General features: G+C 42.2%; 2 pseudogenes; one reads left to right on the top strand and one right to left on the bottom strand.

Moving 5' to 3' along the window:
* The window catches only part of LOC147005043 (disks large homolog 5-like), a 52,883-nt pseudogene that overhangs the window by 13,753 nt on the left and 16,348 nt on the right, over nt 1-22,782 (bottom strand).
* Nucleotides 2,849-3,747, top strand: LOC147005044 (14-3-3 protein eta-like; annotated as a pseudogene).

Below are 22,782 nucleotides of genomic sequence, written 5' to 3' on the forward strand. Positions count from 1 at the left end.
GGATAACCCTAGCGCCAACGATAAGGACACATGAGTTTCGATGGGGAATCATGTCAACCTTCCCACTTCCAATGCCGGTGATGTATAACGCCCAAGTTTTCCCTCGCTTGTTTATTACTGATAAAGAATTAGGCCTTCCGTTTTTGCCCTGGGATTCTCAAATAGAACGAGTAGTGGATAATAGAACTCACTACCTTCTGGGTAGCCTATGCTTTAGCATCAATGGGACGGTGCCCAGTTATATTGGGTTACATACTCAATCTATGTCAAATATTATTAATGGATGGACAAATGCTACACATTGGGGCGGGAATTTTACAGAATTATTTGGGCTAATTATTCTGAAGGTCTCAGACAACCAAAGTTGGCCCCGTTCTGCCATGCAAAGGAGGACTCGCATTCCCCTTTGCCTTGGTCAGGATGCCAATATGCGTATGGCCCCCTTTTCTTTAGATTGTTAGTAATGCTTCCTTGCCAAGTAATTCCGATAAGCTTGATTGTATGATGCAACCATGTTATTATGTTCTGTGCTGGAATGCTTCTGAGTTCCCCTTGGCCCTGGTAGCACGCCTGCCCCGATTTGTGCCTGTTCCTGTGGAGGCCCCAAGTTCAATGGCATTATTCAGAGAAAGGAGAGATTTTGGAATTTCTGCCGTAATTGTGGGCATCATCGCAGCCACCGCTGTAACAGCATCGGTTACTGCTTCGGCCCTGACCCTTTCGGGCACGGTGCGGTCGGCTGCCACCATAAATAAATTGTCCTCTACGGTGACCACGGCCATGGAGGCTGGACATCTAGCTTATACCCAGATTCAAGGCAGGTTATTGCTAGTGAATCAACGCATAGATTTAGTCCAAGAGCAATTAGATGTTTTGTGGCAAGTTGCCCAATTAGGGTGCGAAAGAAGATTGCCAGGTCTTTGTGTGACCTCTGTACAGTATGACAATTTCACACGGGCTGCTAATCTTTCTAAAGTTTTATCCCAGCATTTGTTACAGAATTGGACAGTTGAATTTGACCAGACCCTGCGGGAACTCCGAACAGCGATATTACAAGTCAACTCCACCCGCCTAGACCTGTCCCTCACCAAAGGCCTCGCCTCCTGGATTTCTTCAGCATTTTCTTATTTTAAAGAGTGGGTGGGGGTGGGAATGTTTGGAGCCTTTTTCTGCCTCGGACTGGGCTTTATGCTTTGGCTAATTTGCAAAATTTATAGTAAAAGCAAGAGAGAAAAAATTATGATAACTCAGGCACTCATGGCCTTAGAGCATGGAAGGTCAGCGGAAGTCTGGCTTGCGGCACTAAAACGGCAGTGGATGTTAGCAGCCGGTCGCCGGCCAGGCAGCTCTTGCACCCTCAGCATCTCTATGCGTCGCACGAGGATGAGTGCCCGGTTTGAGCAGCCCATGAGGGTTGTTGAGCTAAGCATCGCACAGAGAGATACCCCCGCTCTCTCTGGGAAGCATGCCGTCTTGAAAAGGGTTGCCTGTCCTAGTGTCCCTTCCTCAAGAAAAACGACAGAGAGATCGGTCAGGAGTATGTCGGGTCCCACCTAGAGCCTAGACAAGACCCCTGCACATATCTTTTGTTTTTAAATTATCTTTGGGGATTCGGCCTCTACTTCCGCCCTCCTTGAATGGGTGGCTGGCTTGCCTTTGTATAGAAAAGGGGGAGATGTGGGGCGCCACCCCACATCGTCGCCATTATAAGATGGCGCCGACATCGCCTGCCTCTGGAGATGAAAAAGTGATCCGCGCATGTGCTGGCATTAACCGTTCATGGTGCCAGTTGCCCGCCTGACAACGTCACCTCGGGTGACAAGAATTTGGCCTATAGAGAATCGCCACGTCTGAGGCGAGAGAAATCTCCTATATAAGGGAGGCGGTTTTCGGGCTTGGGGTCTCCGCCTTGTGAAGCTGATGCTCTCCCTCTCAAGACGCATTAAAGCTTGCTACAGAAGGATCCTGTTTGTGTGCCGCGTTGTTTCTTGCTGGCGGGAAAATCAGCGCGGGACAAACACCAAGTACACAAAACTATAAAAGAATATTAGAAACTGCAAGGGAACATGGTGGAGGAACACAAAAAGACAGGCCTATCAGAAATCAGTAACACAGTGAGGTTTTGGAACAGGAACACTCTTCCGTTGCTGGTGGGAGTGCAAACCTGCACAGCCATTATTAGAATCAATATGGTAGTTCCTCAGAAAGTTGAGTATCAATCTACCTCCAGGTCCAACTTGGGTCTATACCCTAAGGATGCTTAATTTTACCATAAGGACATGCTCAACTATGTTTATTTTTGCTCTATTTATATTAACCAGAAACTGCAAATAGCCTATGTGTCCTTCAACAGAAGAAGGAATAAAGAAACTGTGGTACATTTACACAAAGGAGTATTACTCAGCTGTTAAAAAATGACATCATGTGTAGAATTCATTAGACCTGATAGGTTTTTCTGTGACTGTTGCACTGGAACACTGTCCAATCCTTGTACATTAGTAGGTGAGCCTACACAGGATACAGATAACATTATATGACTCTGCTCCATCTGTAGCATCTAACATGTTGCAGCACAATTGAATTCCTTCCCTAAAGAAAAAGTCCTCTCCCTGCCTGCCCGCCCGCCTGCTGCGCCCCCTATCCTCTCCCGGCGGCTCCGCAGCGCTCGCCAAATAGCATGCAGCCAGCCAGCGAGAAGGCGCGAGAGGCGGCACAGCCTGCAGCCTCCTGCCAGCTGGCGAGCCAGTGCGCGTGCACTGTAGCGGCCTAGGCGGTGACCAGGAAGCGGACGGGCGGGCGAGCGAGCAGACAGTGTGGGCGTGCGAGGCGAGGCCGAGTCACAAGCGACATGGGGGATCTAGAACAGCTGCTGCAGCGGGCGCTACTGGCAGAGCAGGCAGAGCGCTACGAAGATAAGGCCTCCACCATGAAGGCGATAGGGTTTCATGCATCTCAGGCTGGCCTCAAACACTTTAAATAGAAGAGGTTGGCCTTGAACTCCGATGCTGCTGCCTTAACTGTCAAATGCTGGGCTCACTGGTGCTCACCACCGTGCCTAGCTTCCCTCGGGGTGAATGTGGGCTTGCTTTCAGGCAATTGAAAGGCAGGTGACAGAGCTGAATGAACCTCTATCTAATGAAGATAGAAATCTCCTCTCTGTGGCCTACAAGAATGTAGTTGGTGCCAGGCGATCTTCTTGGAGGGTTATTAGTAGCATTGAGCAGAAAACCATGGCAGATGGGAACGAGAAGAAGTTGGAGAAAGTTAAAGCCTACCGGGAGAAGATTGAAAAGGAGCTGGAGACAGTTTGTAATGATGTCTAGGCTCTGCTTGACAAGTTCCTTATCAAGAACTGCAATGATTTTCAGTATGAGAGCAAAGTGTTCTACCTGAAAATGAAGGGCGATTACTACCGCTACCTGGCAGAGGTGGCTTCTGGGAAGAAGAAAAACAGTGTGGTTGAAGCTTCTGAGGCTGCGTATAAGGAAGCCTTCGAAATCAGCAAAGAGCACATGCAGCCAACACACCCCATCCGGCTTGGCCTGGCCCTCAATTTTTCTGTGTTCTACTATGAGATCCAGAATGCACCAGAGCGGGCCTGCCTCTTAGCCAAACAAGCCTTCGATGATGCTATAGCTGAGCTGGACACACTAAACGAGGATTCCTATAAGGACTCCACTCTCATCATGCACCCTCTGGACAAGCGACCAGCAGGATGAAGAAGCAGGAGAAGGCAACTGAAGACCCTTCAGGTCCCTGCCTCTTACTTCACCCACCACCCCCATTATCACTGATTCTTCCTTGCCACAATCACTATATTTAGTGCTAAACCTATCGGTATTGGCAGCACAGCTATTCAGATCTGCCCTAAAAAACTTTCATGGGCATTTGCTGGACTGATGGTTGCTTTGAGTCACAGGACGCTTCTTTTTTGAATTGTGCAGAGAAGTGTGTTCTGAACAAGGCATTTTATTATGTCTGTTGATCTCTAGTAAATCCAGGTGATGGTAATTGAGTGTAGAAAGGAGAATTAGCCAACACAGGCTATGGCTGCTATTTAAAACAAGCTGATAGTGTTGTGTTAAGCAGTACATCTTGTGCATGCAAAAATGAATTTGACCCTCTCACCCCTCACTTCAGCTAATGGAAACTGACACAGCAACAACTCGTTCCTTCACCATCAGCTTGATAAACTGTTTCTTGTGAGCTTTCAGCAGCCCTTGCTGTGCCTCTTTAAATTATGATGTGCACACACCTTCTTTTCAATGCACTGCATCAGAAGTTTTTGATATGTGTAACTTTTTTTTTGATTGTGATTAATAATCATGGATTTATTTTTTGTAACTCTTTGGCTATTGTTCTTGTGTACCCTGACAGCATCATGTGTGTCAACCTGTGTCAATTATGATGGGTGGTTATGAAATGCCAGACTGCTAAAATAAATGTTTTGGACTTAAAAGAGTAAATAAATGCTGCTTTGGGGATAAAAAAAGAAAAAGAAAAGGAAAAAGAAAAGGAAAAAGAAAAAGAAAAAGAAAAAGAAAAAGAAAAAGAAAAAGAAAAAGTCCTGCTATACAAATATAAGTAAAACATCTTTGGGAAGATAAAATCCTTGCCCATGCTACAGAATGAGACTCCACTGAGAAAATTGGATACACAAGGTCAGTTGTCACTATGAATCTCAAGCTACCAGAAAGGAAGTGGCAATATATTGACTCAGGATCTCAGACCTCAGTATTTTAGCATTACTACTTAAAAAGTTTTGAAGGGAGAGAAGTGAAGAAACAAGCCACAATTTTGAGAAGATTCCCAACTTCTGAAAACACCAGTGTTTTTACAATGAGCAATGAATGCAGTCTGATTTGCAGCAATAATCTTCAGTCGACAAGCTGCTTTGTTGCTGCCTTTATGGACTTGGGTACCAATTGCTTTTTGTAATAAAGTAAAAATATGGCAATCACTTCTGCATTGATTTTATAACATGTATTCAGATTGAGAATATGATTTTAATGCTGAAATCTCATGTACTTTGTTTTTAATTTCAAGCATATCTTATTATACTTGAATATGCCTTGGTTTGTTAACACACCTAGACTTGCTATAACTGTATGCATGTAACAGTATGGATGTTCCTTCTAGGGAAGTAAAAACCACCAACTTTAAGTTATATCTAGTGATGTTTCTTGAATCCTTTAAGAAGAATTAAGACGATTATTTCCTTCCTTTTCCTGAGCAGCATCAAAAATCTTCCCTAGAAAAAGTGAGTGCTTTACTGAGACTTCTTCCTAGGAAGGGAAACACTGTGAGACAAAGTATCCTTGTATCTCAGTTTGTGTAAGGGAAAAGCTCCTATGTTTTAAAGTATACTGTAGAAAGTCTCTTCAAAACCTGTATTTGAACTCTGTTCCTAGCTTTTTACTTAAACAGTTTAGACAAAACTTCTGGAAATGACAGCATCTTCCTGCATTAAGCAGTACATATACAGCTGTATTCAGCTTCATGGTGTCCCCCTGCCCACTCATTTATGTGTACTGGTGACAGTGGGCATAAAGAGCCTGAAAGTGTATGCATGTACCATAACTTCTAGACTTAATCTAGTGTGGAGTATTCAATAACCTTTTTTAGATGGTAGATAATAATTAAAATGGTTTAATTTCCTAGAAATAAAATGGAAAAATGGAAATATGGCCATTTTTAAAAAATGAAGTTTATTAGATCATAAAAAATGACATCATAAGGTTTGCATGTAAACAGATGCAATTACAAAAATTAATTCATACTGAGTTAGTAATCCAGACCTGAAATATAAATATGGTATGCATTTCTTTATATATGGATATCAGCCATTAAATGAATGCAAAGCAACCTACAATCTGTAGACCTCAAAGGTTATATATAGAGGAAGGAACTGGGGGGAAGGCTCGTTGATCTCCGTGGAAAAGGGAAACTTAGTAGATTTCATAGGTGGACTGGGGGCAAAAGAAGATAGAAACAGGAGGAAAGAAGGTGAAGAGAGGGAGAGAATGAGGGAGAGAATTGACATGCCTTTGAGGGATTATATGGAAACATGGTGCTGTGCATATATCCTAAAATGTATGCAGCTGATTCTGATGAAGTCTCCTAAAAACAGGGTATACAAATCCCAACTGGCCATCTCTTGCTACAAAATGAGGCTTCAAGTACTGGGATTGGGTTGTATTCAATTGAGTTGTTGGCCATAGAAATCTCCAAACAACTCAGGCTAAGACCATGGGTTGCTCTCTACAATTTGACAGAGGGCCTCATTGCTGAGGACAGACGACACCCACACAACTCATTTAATGTGGAGAAGTTGAGCTGGTGTCTACATGAAGCCTTCACAGCTATGTTCCAATGTTTCCATACAAGATGATACTTGGCAGGCTACCAAAAGAGAAACATAAACACCAACCCATCCAAAACAAAAAACAAAAATCAAAAAACAAAAAAAACAAAAAACCAGTTATCTAAAGCACTTTGATGGTCAGGGGAGGACAGCCCTTTAAGCAATTGATACTGGAGTGACAAGTGCACCTCCACAAATATGGTGAAATCCACCTAACTTCAAACTTCAAAAATTAATTCCAAACTGACTTCTTTTATACTATAGGGTTATCCTATCCTATATTCTATTATCCTGTTCTACTGTCTTATACCATAGAGTTTTAAGGTTTTATAATTTTGTATTTATTTACATCCCACATGCTGCCACTCTTCCCCTACCTCCTATTCTCTTTCCCTCTGAGAGGGCAGCTCCCACTAGGTCGACCCCTACCCTGATGCATCAGGTCTCTGCGGGATTAGGTGCATTCTCCCCTACTGAGGCCAGACAAGGAATATGTGCCTTGTTACATATGTGCCAGTGGCATCACAGAAGCCCATGTATCTTCTTTGGTTGATAGCACAGTCTCTGGGTGCTCCAGGGTTATAGGCTAATTGACACTGTCAATCTTACTGTGGGGTTGCCATCTCCTTCAGGGACTCCAATCCTTCTCCTACCTGCAGCAAGAGGTACCCAACCTCTGTCCAGTGTTTGGGTAAGGGTATCTGTATCTGTCTCAGTCAGCTGCTGGGTAGAGCATTTCAGAGAGCATCTATGTTAGGCTTCTGTCTGAAAGCACAACTTAGCATCAGTAATAGTGTCAGAGACTGGTGCCTGCCCATGGGATGCGTCTCAAGGTGGGCTGGTTACTGGTCAGTTATTCCTTTAATTTGGGCTCCATCTTTGTCCCTGCATTTCTTTTAGACAGGACCTGTCTCAAAGCTTGTATAATTTTGTCCAAGTAGAATCCTTTAGGTAACATCAGAGGATAACATTTAGCATCCAGGGCCAAAGAAAGTGTTCTTTTTTGTTCAAAACGAATGCTTTGAACTCAATTTTGAATACAGCACCTTGCACATATAAAGTATGCATTCTACTTTGAGCCTGCATTTTATTCCCTTAAAACAAAAGTTTTCAATCTGTGATGGAAGCCAGCAAAGAACTGGAGGGTGGCCTTGAGAAATGTCCCTTCAGCAAGAGGCAGGAGAAATCACCCACGTTAGACCTGCTGTGTGAGTGTGTTTCAGGGTGACAGTGGTTCCTGCTACAGCTTCCTAAGTGACTAACAGGCTCTCATGAGACTAAAGTGCAGACCTGCGGTTCATTCCTTCCTTGGGCTCCTCCCCTTGTGTCTCCTCTACAGATGGTCCGGCTGGGTCCACCTCTCAGCTTAATCAGCACAGCTGATTTCAAAGAGTGCCCTGCTAGGAAAATTTACTTTTTACATGATCTGTACTTACTTAAAGAGTATATTATAATGTTTCTTTTTAAATGTATTGTCAGGTTGCTAAGTAGAAATATAAATTGATTGCAAGGCAATTGTGATGGATGACTGACAAGGAAAGAAATCTTTAATACAAAGTGACAGGGGTTTGCGGAGATGGCTTGGTGGTTAAGGGTGCTTGGTGACTTTCTGGAGGATCTGAGTTTGGCAACCAACATTCGATATGGGATGGCTCAAAACTGCCTACAACTGCGGCTCTCCTCTGACCTCCACAGGCACATTGTATGCTTACACACATATATAAATAAAATTAAAAAAATAAGTATTATAAAAAGAAGCTATCGCTTGATCTTAGGATTATAAAGGTTGCATTTTTACAAACCCTGACTTATTCTCAGTTAAGGAAGCAGCTGTGTAGTCTCTCCTCTCAGATAGTATATGAGTACTGGGGATTTTTAAAATTTCATTTCATGAAATATACTTTTAAATTATTAAAAGTGAATAATTATAAACCTAAAGGTTTATGATATCAAATAAAAACTTAATGACATGCTTTGGCTGCAGTTCCAATATCTGGAGGTCAGATCAATGCAGTAGTCTTGCCTACTTTATACCTACTGAGTGAGTCTGATGTTTTCCCAGCACTGACTCAGGGAGATGCCAGGAACGGTAGAGCTGACATCCCAGGTGTTAACCACAGGCTTTTCTCTAGTCACTGAGCAGACCTGGGTAGGAGAAGAGATACTGACTGCATATGATCCATGACCTCTGCTGACCAGCAAGAAGTGAGGAAACTGTACCCGCAACTGTGGGAGGCAGGGTGACACAATGAGGGAGGTGTTCTGGTGTGTGTGTGTGCCTCGATGTGACTGAAGTTAACAAGGGCTGTGAGAAGTCACAATGAATGAATGAGAAGTTACAATGGCTGGATGCAGTCACCGTCACATGTGTGCCACAGATGGCCACAGCTTATTATCATAGAGTACAGGAATAGTGGGAAGGAGTTTATTTTTATTTTTGGGTATGGGTGTTTTGACTGCATGCATGTCTGTGTACCAGCTGCATGACTGGTGCCCATGAAGTCTAAGTAGGAGCACCAGATTCCTTGAAACTGAAACAGGTAGTGTGAGCTGCCACAGGATACTAGGAATTGAACCAGAATCCTCTGGTTCTAGAAGAGCAGCTAGTGCTCTTAACCACTGGGCCATCACCTAGTCCCTTGTTTATAATTTTTAAACCGGAGCTACCAATAAGATCATTTTCTGGCCAAATTTAGAAGTATTTTCGTTTCTACCCTCCACCCCCCACCTCACTGTGCTTGCTTATTTTGTAAAGAAAAAGAAAACTCCCAGTGTGCTCTGTCTGTATAGTGGTACTAGAGAGCTACCAAAGAAAAGCCCAAGGTCCAGCAGCCTACAGGAGTCCTATGAGACTGATAACTAGAAAAAAAGCTCACTAGCAGAGCATGCCTGCTCAGTATGAAGACATAGAAGCCTGCCCATGACATCTTTTATCTTAATTAGGGTAGTAGACTCAACTTGCCATTCTGATAATTCGGCCATTTTCTCAAGTTGAATTAGCATGTTTTAACTTATTTATTCATTAGGTCTTATGTTCATAATAAATTAAACTTTATTAAGGCATGGTTGTGTGATGTAATTACAGTTCTCTGAATTAGAGTTTAAGGAAGTTACTGCTATACTCTATGTGACCTCAGTGTTCCCTAAGAACAAGTGTTACTAGCATTATAAAATTTCTGAAAATGCACAGTTTAGGTCTTGCTTGATTTACAGATAGTTGACCTCTACAGAGCTGGTATTCTGAGCAGAGAATTTAGGCCCAGCGGTGGCAACCCCAGTAGGGTTGAGAGTTAGCAGACACTAACAACAGGGTGCATCATTTCCTGTGGTGCTTCCTTGGGAAGTTGTTATGTTCATGATGCAGGGAGGTGGTGCTTGTCTTTGCTCTGAAGTGGGGTGGGGCAGTGGTGTAGAAACCATTCCCCTTGACAGCTTTGTGGGGTTCATTGCCAGGTTTAATTACCCCCCCAGGTGTGTGTGTGTGTGAGTGTGTGTGTTTGTATAATGTCATGCACACATGCCATGACATACTTGCGGATGTCAGAGGACAACTTGTGACAGTTTTGTCCTTTTACTATGTAGGACCCAGGGATAGAATTCAGGTCACCAGGCTTTGCCACAAACACTGAGGCATCTCACTGTCCTCCTCCTCCTCTTCCTCCTCTGCCCCTCCTCCTCTCCCTCCTCCTCCTTTGAGCAAAGACAACTCACTAATGCAATGTTCTAGAGAGAGAGAGAGAGAGAGAGAGAGAGAGAATGCATACTTACACTTACGCAGGCATGCACACACACTTATGATCCCCCCCACCCCAAGCACTACAGTTCCAGTGGATTGTCTGAAAAGCCATCAGCCATGAATACTAGAATTACTCCAAGGCCCCATCTCCAGGTGATCAGGAAATAGATATGATCTCTACCCACCCCCACTATTGGATAAGGACTAGCTTTCCTCTTCTACTCTCCCTCTATGCCATGGAGGCAATGGGAGAGACATGAACTGAGCTCACCATCCTCTGCTGCATCCCATGGGCCAGTGCCAGTTCAAGGGCCACACAGGAGTCACTTGTGAGCCTCACAGAGGGACAAATCATGGCGACTCCATTGGCTCTCAGTGGCCTGGGCTTCATTCTCAGCAGTTGTTCCTGAGCCTGTGCTGGATAGTGGAGCATAGGCAAGCTCCAAGGGTTAGGGAGCTTTGGGCTGACAGTGGGACATGGTGCCTCTCAGGGCTTGTGAGAGGTTTTAGGATGCTGGAGGCTCTTGCACTTTCCACAGCCTGGGCCCGCATCTGGGACCTACCTGCAAACCAGTGGGAACAGGCTGTGGGAGACAGTCTTGGCCAGACACCCTGGAACAGCTGCCTGCAGATGGGTCTGTCTGTTGGTCCCCCAGCTGGGTCTGCTAATGAAGGATGCCTTCATCGCTGCTCTTGGAAGACTCCATTGAATATGGAAGAGAACCCAAGCGTTTTAGAAAGGAAAAACAAAAACAAAAACCCTAAGCTTCAGGATATTGCTTTCATTGTGAGCTATGAGAAAAGAGTATCTTTTAACGGTCATTGGTAAGAAATAATTAAGGAGAATTTCAGTTACAGGGCACTTTGCAGAAAGGGTGTAATTAGCAAAATGGGGCTCCTGTGTCTTGGTGCATCTTTCATCTCCTTACTGTGCTCATCCTCATCTGGCTGAGCAACATTTGATCCGTAGCTCTCCTCAAGCTGTATTGACATAGCCTTTGAAAAAGAAGCCTAGTTCTTTAACCGAGAGTATACCTGAAATTCAAACACAATAGCCCAAGGGGAGGGAATCAGACACCTGGGGATGGCAGTGGTGCTGACTGATGGGAACTGCAGAATGTGTCCATGGGTCCAGGTGACAACAGACTTCTGTCCCTTAGGACATGAGCCTTTGGTCATGAGTGAAAGAGAGAGAGAGGTTGTTATGTTGAATGGAGCCCATTCCAGGAGGAACTAGGAGCCTCGTGCTCCATATTCATATTTAAAAGTTATGTGCCCAAGGGAGAATTTTATATTAGATATTTTCTTATTTACATTTCAAATGTTATTCCCTTTCCTAGTTTTCTCTCTGAAAATCCCCTGTCCCCTCCCCCCTCCCCCTGCTCCCCAACCCACCCATTCCCACTCCTGGTCCTGGCATTCCCCTATACTGGGACATAGAACCTTCATAGAACCAAGGGCTGAGGGAATAATTTGAAAGAGGGAAATAGTTTTTATTTGAGAAATGTTAGTGACATCCTATTTGATGTTTCCAACATTACTCATAGACTGGGTGATGGTTTGTCCCTGTGGGTTCTCCTGTTTCTACCCCTGTTCCTTCCCTTCACTGCAGGACTTGAGAGTGGACCCATGCTCTCTTTCTCTGGAGAATGTGAAGAAAAAGGAAATATTAAAGCTCTTCTCTGGCCTGAGCAGATGGCCCAGTGGGCAAACACTTGCAGCTCACACGTGAAGTTCAGATCCTAGCATCCAGATAACAAGGCAGAGACAGAGACAGAGACAGAGACAGTACAGTAGCTGGAGCTTGCTGACTGCCAGCCTAACCCCAAAGGACAATTCATGGAGAGACACTTCCTGAAAGGAATAAGACAGAAAGTGATGAGGAAGACACATGCTGCCCTCCTCTGGCCTTCTCCCATGTGCATAGGTGCATAGGTGTATGCACTGGCACATATTAGTGTTCATATATGATATACTTGTGACACACCACACACACACATACTGTACTGGCTGGGTTTGTGTCAACTTGACACACATTAGAGTCATCAGAGAAGAAGGAACCTCGGTTGAGGAAATGCCTCAATAAGACCCAGCTGTAACTCATTTATTTTCTCAGTTATTGATAGATGAGTTGGACCCAGTTCATGGTGGGTGGTGCTGTCCCTGAGCTGGTGGTCCTGGGTTCTATTAGAATGCAGGCTGAACAAAAAGCAGCACCCCTCCATGTTCTCTGTATCAACTCCTGACTCCAGGTTCCTGTCCTGCTTGAGTACCTGCCCTGACTACTACTATTGTGTGAGGTTCAATGTGTGCTTTGAGCTTCAGTATTGTTTCTTTTACAAATGTGGGTTCCCTTGCATTTAGAGCATAGATGTTCAGAATTAAGAGTTCGTCTTGGTGGAGTTTTTCCTTTGATGACTATGTAGTGTCCTTCTCCATTTTTTTTTGATAAATTTTGGTTGAAAGTCTATTTTATTGGATATTAAAATGACTACTACTCCGGCTTGTTTCTTGGGGGATATTTGCCTGGAAATTTTTTTCCCAGCCTTTTACTTTGAGGTGATGTCTGTCTTTGTCACTGAAGTATGTTTCCTGTATGCAGCAAAATGCTGGATCCTGTTTGCATATCCAGTCTGTTAGCCTATATCTTTTATTAGGGAATTGAGTCCATTGATGATGAGAGATATTAGGGCCAATGATTTATGGTTCCTATTATTTTTGTTGGTAGATATGGAGTTATATTTGTGTGTTTCTCTTCTTTTGGGTTTGTTGTGAAAAGATTAATTTATTACTTTTTCTTGGGTGAAGTCTTCCTCCTGTGTTGGACTTATCCTTCTATTATCCTCTGTAGGGTTGGATTAGTGGAAAGATATTGTTTAAATTTGGTTTAGTCTTGGAATACCTTGGTTTCTCCATCTATGGTAATTGAGAGTTTTGCTGGGTATAGTAGCCTGGGCTGGCATTTTTTTCCTTTTCCTTTATTTATTTATTATTATTCTTTAATCATGTGTTACAGTCCAGTCATTATCCCCTTCCCTGTTGACCATCTGGCTGTTCCTCATCTCATACCTCTTTCCTAAGATGATGTCCCCTCCCCAACACACCCTCCCCACCATTCCTCCCCACTCCCTGGGGACTCAAGTCTCTCAAGAGTTATGTGCACCTCTACCAGAGACCTGGGAGGTGAGAGATTTCAGGACTCAAAGGGAGGGACCTTAGATAAAATTGGGATGACATTTTTGTTCTCTTATGGTCTGTCTCACACCTGGCCAGGATCTTCTGGCTTTTATAGTCTCTGGTGAGAATTCTGGTGTAATTTGGATAGGTCTGCCTTTTCCTTTATATTTTACTTGACCTTTTTGCCTTCAATATTCTTTGTTTATTCTGTGCATTTGGTGTTTTAATTATTATGTGATGAGAGGTATTTCTTTTCTAGTCCCATCTGTTTTGTTTTCTATAGGCTTCTTGTATGTTTATGGGCATCTCTTTCTTTAGGCTAGGGAAGTTTTCTTCTATAATTTTGTTGAAGATGCTGGTCATTTGAGTTGGGAATCTTCACTCTCTTTTATACCCATTATTCTCAGGCTCAGTCTTTTCACTGTATCCTGGATTTCTTGAATGTTTTGAGATAGAATGTTTTTGCTTTTTGTTTTTTCCTTGACAGTTGTGTCGATATCTTCTATGGTGTCTTCTACCACTGAGATTCTCTCTTCTATCTCTTGTATTGTTAGTGATGCTTGCATCTGTGACTCCTGTTCTATTTCCTAGGTTTTCCATCTCCAGGGCTGTCTCCCTTTGTGTTTTCTTTAATGTTTCTCTTTCCATTTTTAGATCCTGGAGAGTTTTGTTTAATTTCTTTACCTATTTGATTGTGTTTTCCTGTATTTCTTTAAGGGATTTTTATGTGTTTCCTCTTTAAAGGCTTCTACTTGCTTACTTGTGTTCTCCTGTGTTTTTCTATGGGATATATTTATGTCCTTCTTAAAGTCTTCTATCATTTTCATGATATGAGAATTTAGATGTCAATCTTGCTTTATAGATGTATTGGGGTATCTAGGACTTGCTGTTGTGGGAGAACTGGGTTCTGATGTTGCCAAGCCAAGTTGGTTTCTATTGCTTATGTTATTGCCCTTGCCTCTTGCCATCTGGTTATCACTGGTGTTTTTTGGCCTCTCTATCTCTGATGGAGCTTGGTCTTCATGTGAGCTTGTGATCATGTGATCCTGGATATGTCAGGATACCTGGGGAGTCTATCTAAAACTGGGGTGAGGGCTGTGTATGTTTGGATCCAGAGCCAATGTTCTGCTCCCAGCACAGATGGAAACTGGAAGGCATGTGGGTCTTTGGTTGGGTGGGGTATCTGCTTCCTAGGATTATTGGAGTCCCAGTTATGCCAGGTATTGGGGCAGGGTTTGGGGTCTCACCTGTGATCCTGGATGTGTCAGAATATCTGAGGAGTCAAGTTGGAACTGGGGTGTGGGCTGTGTGGGTTTGTGTCCAGAGCCCAGGCTCTGCTCCCAGCACAGGTGGAAATCAGAAGGTCAATACACTTCCTCTTGTGGTAACCTCCAACCTTATGGATTTATATTCATTTTTGTTGCTAATTCATAACTGTAATTTTGCTACTGTTATGAATAGTAATATAAATGTCTGTGTTTTCTTATGGTCTTAGCTAACCCAAGGAGTCACAAGCCACAGTACTGCTGACTGAAAAAAAACTCAGCATGAGCACATGAAACATTCCTACTGTACTCAAAATGGTCCTCAATACACATGTTGAAGCCATTCTGTGTTTTATGATGAGCATCATGTGGCAGAGCTGACTGCAGTGTGGTTATTTAAAAATGTTTCTAATCAGCTTCTATTCTGTGTGTGTAACAATCAATGCCCTCCAATGTCACGCTGCTTCCCCTATATATGACTATACCGTTCTATTATGTGCCAATTCATTTTGTATCATCTTATTTTATTATATAGGACAGCTTTGTTCTCTGCCACTATATGCAACAGTGCCTTAAATCTTTCCGGACTTTAGTTTTCTAGTGCATATGTACATCCCACCAGTTAGCTCTCTGTGCCACTCATCTCAGTCTCTGCTGTAAGTCCCACTAAAGATTGTTCCTTCAGTCATGGTCTTTGATGGATCATTTCCCAGCTTTCTAAAGGATGTACAAAGCCACCTTTACAGCAATAACAATCAACTGATCAACTATGCCACTTTAGTTCTTTAGAAAGCTAAAGTCATAGGCCATTAACTCACTGGACACCCCAGGAAAGCTAGGACTATTTTCTAAAGAGTGGCAAGACAAGAGCTCTCATTCCTTTTGGGCAGAAGCTACCACATAGGAGACACAATTTCTTGAAAGGTATTCTAGCATGATGTGGACTATGATGAGATCCTCTAGTCCTCTGGAGTAACATAGTCTTATTCTCCAAAGGACTGTGCTCTGTAGCCCTTGTAAGTAAGGGTGCTCTTAAGAAAGCCAAGAAACAGAAAAATCATGGGAAAACCTTCCTTACCATGTAGATCTGGGAAAGATGGGGCTTTGGTAAAGACTTGTAGCTTTCTGGGTCCTCATTGTCCATATTCCATGTATATCAGGTGATAAACCTCAAAGGGGAAGATGCCAAACCTTGTCACCCTCATAATACCAGTGAGAAACCCCTGGGTTTGAAAGAAGGGAATAGTAAAGAGGCCTCTTCCGAAATAGAGGCGTCAGGACATTAATGGTTTTCTGCCACGGGGAGGAGGGCAGGGTGCCTGAGAAGACCCCTCCCAAGATCTAGAGCCACATTCATGTCCATGATTCCAGTTGAGTCAGAGCAGCAGAGACCCGTCTACCTCAGCCTAATTGTTGTTAGGCAACATGAAAAGCTGGGCCAGGAGAGAAACTCTTAAGAGGTGGCCATGAGAAAAAAAAAAGTTTGAAAGTTGAGTAGAATAGCATCTTGTTTCCCCACCCCATCCATAATCATAAGTAGTCATTAAACGTTTGTAGTCTGCCATACTCTTAGCGTAACCATAGTAACATTCACTCCAACTACATTCTGATTGGTATAACAGAACTTCCTGACACATATACTAAAAGCCCAGCCAACAAAAGCCAAGGCACAAACACTCTGCTCATTCCCTGCTAGCTCCATATGATCTGTAGATTTCAACAAAATTACAAGGCACACAAAAGAAAAAGTGCATACAGTGAAGTAAACATTTCTGTGTTTTTGTTTGTTTTTTGTTTTTGTTTTTTAAAGAACTCAGTTGTGTCACATGATGTTCTTCTGGAAGCTGTCTTGTGAGAGGGTGTTGTGTCCAGCCAGCAGATCACAGCCTGGGTTCTAGCCTGGAAAGGCATTTTGGAAACCTGGAAGAGAAGAGGGGCTAGGCGGCGAAAGAAAGGAATGTAGCTAAGACAACATTCTGATCAAAGCTCAATTTTACTATTTTCAAACACTCAGTTATAAAGGAAGGGGGAGGGAACCCGATTTCCCGCCAAGTAATCTCGGGGTCCAGTAGCAGGACGAACACGTGTGTGCCTCCAAACAACAAAGCGGCAGGGTCCAGCAGTAGGCGTTGCAGGACGAATGAGCAGGTAGCTCCACCCTTGAGCAAGCAGGTTCAAGCAGGTGGGGGAAGGGAGACCACATCTCCTCCCATTAGTTAACAAAAAAAGAAAAAAAAGAAAAGGCTGGCCTGAGGCAGAAAAATTATCTATGTTCAATAGTTCTGCCTGAGTTTTAGGGCTAAAGAAAAAACCTGTTTCCGTGGGATTCCCTATCTTTTCTAATGGTAAACTGTATCTGGCTAAGACTGTCCTTATTATCTTAGTAAACCACTAACAACAGAATAGTGCTGGGCTGTAGGCTCTGACTTTATAATGCTAATTAGTGCTGAATAGGTAACTACCTGGTTGCATTTTAAGTAGGGTGTTGGAACCCTGGCTAAAGAATAACACTGAGTTGGTATTCCTCCGCAATTTTGGATGACAGGCAGGGAAACAGGGAGAAGGGGCAAGACTGGCTGGCTCCTTAGTACAAGGCCAATTGGCTATTTATTTGGGTGTGAGGCAGTGAAGGGTTTGCCCTTTCGACAGTACGGTCTCCAACCTCTCTCCCCCCTATTAATTAAGTCTAAATAGGCAACGCTGAACTGAGGTGATCAAATGATTTTCTCATCCGTAGATGAGTGGGCCTTTAACCTTGGCTTGGGTGGACAATGACCTGATTCCTCCCGTGGGCGCTATAACAACCCACATCTGTGGCTCTTGGTATCTTTTGGGGAGGGGAGGCAGAGCCTTAGGTATTTTTGGTTTTTAGCTGGAATGGGATACCAACCTCCTTTAAATCAGGTGTGTCGCACAGGGAACTCAGAAACGGTCAAGCTGGACCTTCCCCTGCAGTAATCTCCTGCGCCAAGCGGTAGCCATACTGTACTCGCATGATTACAAATCAGTATGTGCAGTTCTGAGCGCTGCGTGGTCTCTATAGGAGACTTGTCAACCTCAGATTTAGCAAGGCCTAGACAAGAATTATGTCATTATTAACACCACTAATTGTGGTTAAAATAGGAGCTGGAAGTCTTTTCTCCTCATCCCTGTTATTCCCAATAGCCTGAGGAACTAAGGACACCTTGCAGTAACAGTAAGGGTGAAAAGCCAGAGGCCACCTAAGGGACTAAGCCCATCTCTATCAAAATAAGAACTAATCTCTGTAAATATTAGAAATTTCTACTTCCCTAGCTCTCTTGGTAAATCTAAATTCTATCTCAGACTGAAAGCCAAGTGCTGGAATGTCCTTGATAGGAAGATAGTAGTAGCCACTTGTGTGCTCTTGGGGGAGGGGAAGGTATGCCTGCAGGTCCGGCCAGAGAATGTAGATTGACCTACTTGAAAAAAAAAGAAAGAGATCTAGACAATGAGAGAGTAGCAATGCAAATTTTCTTTTTGGAGAAGTCAAGGTACTTTATTCAGTTGCAAATTGTAAGGCTAAGGCTAGTCTCCGGCCTCCTGTGGGGGAGCTGGCTCAGAGAGTAGCAGGAAAACAGCTTTTCTGGGAGCTTCAGTTTCCAGCTGAATTTTAAGCAAAAGAGGAATTTTAGTCCTCAAGGTGATACTTATAAGAAGATTTGGAATGTGCGTTCATTTGACTAATTAATTTCTCTGGCAGCCACTGTGCTCTATCTTTATTTCTTGAAAAAACACAAACCGAGCCCCTTCCCCAGATTAGAACCGGATCCTTTCATTCGTAGTTAGGGGGTCTTTTCAATTTATTAATCGATAAGAATTAGAAGTAACTGGATGCCAGTGGCGATCCGCTGCAGACTGACCTTTAATATCAGTTTGCAAAAAGTTTAGGACAAATAAGGCAAGATGAGCCTTTGGTGACCTTGGGGGATATGCTTTGAATTAACTTTGCTAGGTAATTTAGAATATAGGAATCTCTAATAATTGGACTGAATATTAGACCAGTCTAAGATTGAGTTAGAATGGCTGGTCACACTGAAGAAAAGTGAAAAATCATTATGACTCTATTAAATGACTAATTTTACTAAGTCTGAATATACAGTCTCTGATGAACTATTGTCATAAAGTTAAAAGGCTAGAAGCTAGTCTAAACTGGAAAAATGACAAGCAAGGATGGATCTAAAACATGAATTTAATCTTTTAGTCCTTTTAATCAGGACACTGAGTTAACTTACCTGTCAGCTTGGCACACGAATTACTAATATGCATTTGTAGCGTTCTGTGGAGAGAACCTGTTTTTCCCTTTCCTAATAAGGTAGCTGTTTTAGGATCAATCTATAAGCCAATAAGTAGACCCTTTTAAGATACTAAAAAGCATTTATTAAATTTGACATTTTAAACTCAAATTTTGAAAATAAAGGTATGATTTAAATAGTGTGCATGGAAATGCACTAAATAGTATATATGGGGATACAATTTCTCTCTTTTGTCTTTTAAGAGGTTAAAGTTTAAAATTTTACAATATCTAACCTTTTGAATTAATAACTTTTTGGACAAAACATTTTAAATACTTAGCTGTAAAGGGGCAGTGACTAATTGCACTTTCAATCATTTTTCTTAAGGAACGGTTGTAACTAGAAAGCTTGAAAAGTTATTAAGAGTCACACGTGCATAATTTATTTATTTATTAACTAGAAATATGTATAAGTAATTGTAAATTTGAGAATTAATAGTATCTGAGGGACGAACAATTTTAAGTAATTATGAGCTCAGAGATATAGCATTGACTATTAATATATAAATTAAGGTTTGATTGTTCAGCATTTTAAAACACCATCTACAGCACACAACTAGATTATTTGTGCTGGAATAGGGGCAACTGTGTGTCTTAAGACTTTGCCCCACAGCAGCTAGTTGGGTCCATGTGGGCCAACGATCGGCTGGGAGGATGAGAAAAATAACTTTACAATAATGTTTTTTCTGGCCAAAGAATTGTCTTGGGCACAACTAATTTTTAATTACCAATTAACAACAATTATAAAAGCTTTTTTTATTTTTTGTAAAACCTTTTGTAGTAAACTAAAACACTAAATAATAAAAGGATATTGTCTCTGAATCTGTTGGGTGAGAGCAAGGATTTAAGGTAAACTTCCCTTGAGAAGCATTAGTTAATAAAATACTTTCCACTTAGGAAACAATATATACTGAAAGATTAAAACTTTTGGCTTCTTGTAAAGAAGCAGAAACAATAAACATTTTTCTTACATAATGTAAAGCTATATTAGCCATACGTAGAGGCAAAATTTTTTAGTGATTACCAGTTTACTAGAAGCAAAAATCTTTGAATTTAAGCATTAAACATCTGAATAGATCTGTAACACTGTTAAAAAGAAATTTTCTTGAACACAGGGAAAAACCTTTTCAGGCATTGTTTGCAAAACAAAAGGCCACAAGCTGCTCTGGGGCTGCCCAGAGCCCTGTATTGACTCAAAGGTAAAATACTTTTTAATCTGAGCATCAATCTTAAATTTGCAATCAAACTGCAAGCTGCAGTCAATGGAACAATGGCAGTTTTAACCATAATTTTTAAGTTTTTTGTGCAAGGTTAGGATAATACCTACAACTTTGAGAAAGCAAAACCTACGTTTAAAACAATTTATTACCGTTAAAATTAATATTAGAAGCATTACTATCATATTACGAAGTTTAGATGTCAATTAATACCTATGAATACCTATTAAAGCAAGCTTTGATGCTTTAATAAAGAGGCATTGCTTTAAATCTTATCTTAAATTTTACTATTTAGGATAGGAACCACATTAATCATTATCTAAACTAGAAATATCTTTAGAGACCCAGCCTCTAGGGCTGCCTTAGGCCACGTGTCAGAAGGACTCTAAACTTGAGTTATCAAAGTTAACATTAACCATCTATAGCAATGTAACAATTATTAATCTTAACCAACAACTTATGAGCTGAATGCGAAAACATGCAGAACACATTTTCAATAAAAAAGAACCAAATGAAGCAGTTAATTTCAGACCAATCAGAGAATATTAATTTTTTGTAGCTACAATCATAGAATAAAAAAGCACTTTACCATTGTCAAACACATTAATCATGAACCATTTATCAGATTTGAAACTAAGAGGCTGTGCACTCGCTGCTTTTTCTTAAAACCAACATTTTTTCCATCAGGGTCCCTCCTGCCACGTGTCTGGTTTTTGGCTGAAACACGTGGCAGCTCTTGGCTTTGCAGATAAAGTTTTTTATACCATCTTTATTATCCAACATAAAACATAGAACATTCATTCATACAGACTGGACACGAACATACATGAATTGAACACGAGAACAGATTGGTGCACCAGACATTGAACAAGACACAAAATGGGGGCAGAGTACTCCTGCTATTTGGGACAATTTCCTCCCTCATGATGCAGTTTTTATAACTGCGGCAATCTGCCTGATTATTAATTTCCTTTTAATAAACACTTTCCTTTCTCACACCTAACAATGTAGCTTTTGCGAGCCACGGCCTACCGCCTGTGCCTAGCTCCTCTTAAGCTTCACTGCTGAACCTAAGTGAACCAGCGCTCGGGCTTAACGCTGTCTCAGCTTAGCCCATACCTTCTCCGGTATGAATTTCCTTTATCCTTTAATTATTCCATGGAGCTCCAAACCAGCAGTGTCTCTTCCAAAAATCCTTTGCCGTTTCTCAGTCCCGAGTTGGTTCGCCAAATGTTGTGTCCGGCCAGCAGATCACAGCCTGGGTTCTAGCCTGGAAAGGCATTTTGGAAACCTGGAAGAGAAGAGGGGCTAGGCGGCGAGAGAAAGGAATGTAGCTAAGACAACATTCTGATCAAAGCTCAATTTTACTATTTTCAAACACTCAGTTATAAAGGAAGGGGGAGGGAACCCGATTTCCCGCCAAGTAATCTCGGGGTCCAGTAGCAGGATGAACACGTGTGTGCCTCCAAGCAACAAAGCGGCAGGGTCCAGCAGTAGGCGTGGCAGGACGAATGAGCAGGTAGCTCCACCCTTGAGCAAGCAGGTTCAAGCAGGTGGGGGAAGGGAGACCACAAGAGGGCATGCAATGTTTTGCTGAAAACAGACACGAGAGAATATGTGATGTTTAGAAATAATATAAATATAACCCCACAAACAGTGAGAGGAGGCTCTTGCCTTGCTAGGACATGTAATGCTTATCTGGTTTCACTTATTTGCTGGTCTTTGCTAGTCTTTGTCTTCACTTTGTAAAAAGAAATGTGCCAAAAAACTTCTTGTGGTCTTCTGATTAATATTGGCAGCTTTTGCTGACTTGTGCAGATTTGGAGGAATCTCACTGTTTCTGTTGGATTGAGCCACCACTACTGATTCATGTTTGGTGTTTGCTATTGAACTGGACTGCTGGTACCCTGACAATGATGAGTGAAATTTCTCCAAGGAAGTTCTTCTAAACAGGTCCATAACCCCCTTTTCCTATCAACCTTCTTTCACCCCTACCTCTGGTTGATGGGCTAGAAGGGAGGTTGAAGCATTTAAGAAATATTAAACAAACAAACAAACAAACAAACTAGGTTTGGAAAAATCTAAGCCTAAACCACTATTATAAAGTGATGTGATTGACAGAACCAAATACAGTAGTGACACATGTTGGAACCATCAGCTAGGGTTGTCATGGTACTTACTGTTAAGATACTCAAGAGCTGTAGTAGAGAATATGGTCTTTCCTGTTGGAAGGTGAGGGGTTTCAACAGAAAAATGGAGTTTAAGAAAATTGGATGACAATTTTCAGGAGTGTTGGTAGACATGGTGTGAAGATATGAAGCAGAGGTTGATGTTTTGGGAGCATAAAGGTGGATGTGGTACCTACCAAAGGGAGCTTACCCTAGTCTGAGCAGATGACTTTAAACATTCAGTACTAATGAATTCTACTGGTCTGGTGACTGGAGTCTGTTTCTCAAGGCAAGACGTCCAGAGATTTATATGGCTCTGTGCTGGACACCAAGCACCATCCTGCCCATCATGAAGCAGTCCTTGAAAGTCTGTCAGCACTGAGAGGCTGAGCTCTACTAGCCCCACACTTATTAATTTGAAAATTCAGATCCCACATGTTTCCCTTTGTTGCCAGAGATCCCTGTCCCTCAGCTATGTAGTCCACACCAGCTTAGAGCTTCCTCCATTTGGGAACCAAAGAGGCCCTTTATGTTCCAGTCAGT

The sequence above is a fragment of the Mus caroli genome, unplaced genomic scaffold (assembly GCF_978045245.1).
Source record: "Mus caroli unplaced genomic scaffold, Mus_caroli_1 scaffold_4, whole genome shotgun sequence".
NCBI classification, from domain to species: domain Eukaryota; kingdom Metazoa; phylum Chordata; class Mammalia; order Rodentia; family Muridae; genus Mus; species Mus caroli.